Below are 1,914 nucleotides of genomic sequence, written 5' to 3' on the forward strand. Positions count from 1 at the left end.
CTGCCGGGTCCCAGCAGCTCCAGGGTCGGTGTCTGGGACACTGGCGCATGGGCCTCAACCCCGGGGTGCCAGAAGCATCCCCAGGAGAGCTACGCAGGCGTCCCACCGACCCTGCTGCCCCCAGCCGACCCCCGAGGGGTCCCCTCAGCTCTGCCTCAGTTTCCCCACCTGGCCATCACCTGCTGGTTGTTTCAGGAGGGAAACACAGAGAGTTCCCCAGAGGAGATCGTATCAGCCAGGAGAGCTGTTCCCCGGGTGGGATTGCTGGGGCAGCCACGCCACCGCCACCCCTGGGCGTCACCAGCGGCCCCTCTGTGCCATGCCGCGGCGCAGCACGGCCCCGTCGCACCACAAGCACATCTCTGAGCCATCCAAGGCCAACCACAAGCAGGTGACGAGCACGAGACATTTCAACTACCAAAGGCACCGTGAACGGCTTTACAAAACGTTTCCATCATACGCCAGAGCGGCCTTTGCCGGGGGAGAGGAGCAGCCCGGCCAAGCCGTGCAGCCGGGACCTGAAATAGCACTGTTGGGCTCTCTTGTTGCTTCTTTTGGTGTGTCCCCAGAGACACCCGGAGCCACCCTAGGTCACTTACGTTCTGGGTGCTTTCATGCTCAGAGGTTCATGCCCCATCGTGTTTAAACAGTGAACGCTAACCCCTGGGAACAGTCTCGTTTTGGGCAAAACTTGCTGCGTTCCTGCAGGGCTACACCCGGGACTGGCCTCAGGAGCATCTGGCAGCTGCTCCGTCATAAAAAGCAGCTCAGAAATTCATACAACCAGATTTTCCCATCTTTAGCCGTGCAGTAACAGGATTTTACGCTCCTCGGTGAAGCAGGGGCCGCCCGGCTCCATCAGTGCTGAGAAACACGCCATGAAGAAAAGGCAGCTACAAGAAATTATATTCTCCTTTTATTTACCTATGACCATGAGAATGTATTTTTGCTAGCTGCAGAGATGCTTCGCACTGCAAACGGGGTGCCTGGAGGCAGGCAGTCCGTTCAGCTCTGCCAGGCTCAGCAATGACCCCGGCTTCCCAAAACACAGTATTGTCATCCAGGGTAAGGAGAGCGTCTGATTCACAGAGCTGCTTTTCTCCGTCACCAAACCCTCCATCGTCAGGGCATGATATATACACCCAGGCTCCCCCAGCGGCCCGCTGCTAGGGAACGCGTTTCGTCAGATAAAACCTGCTAACTTAGAAAATGTTGTACGCACTCAGAAAAAAAACGCAGCCACTCCACCGGAGAACTCCGCTGCGACACACACAAATATTGCACTTGGAATTTCAGAACAGGAAAGGACACGAGGATTTCCTATTACACAGCAACGCGTCCAGCTACAGGAGGTCAATAAATAAACCAGGGGTGGGAGCGGGAGGCGGTTGGCTCGCGCACCTCCAGCGCAGGGGAAGGACCCGGCTTTCGCTGCTCCCGGGGGGACCTGCCACGAGCAAAGGAAGCGCCGGGCTCTGCGAGATAGCTGCTTCGGGGGAGCCGGCAGGCATCGCCGGCACGGGGAAGCACAGCAGCATCGTGGGGCTGGTCCAGTTCAGAAGTCTTTTATCCTTGAAGAACATGAACTTGAAGATGTTCATGTAGGTGCTGTTGTCCCCTTGCCAGAGCCCTGCACAAAAGTCCTCCTCGCCGAGTCGGGATCACTCGTCGCCTTCCAGCAGCGCTCGCAGCTCGGGCGCGTGCTTCACAGTAGTCTTGTGGGAGCTGCCCTCCTGGCTAAAATCCATGCCGGAGTCACCCCGAAGGCGTCGTACCAGCCATGGCGAGACGGGGCGACGGAGCAGTACCAGACTGCTTGGCTGTTGGTCCCCTCGGCCTCATGCTCGCTGCGTTCAGCCGCCCCACACCCGTCCGCTGCAGGAATATGGCTTTGGGGCACGAACAGCAGCGCGA

The sequence above is a fragment of the Phaethon lepturus genome, unplaced genomic scaffold (genome assembly GCF_000687285.1).
Source record: "Phaethon lepturus isolate BGI_N335 unplaced genomic scaffold, ASM68728v1 scaffold38698, whole genome shotgun sequence".
Lineage (NCBI taxonomy): Eukaryota > Metazoa > Chordata > Aves > Phaethontiformes > Phaethontidae > Phaethon > Phaethon lepturus.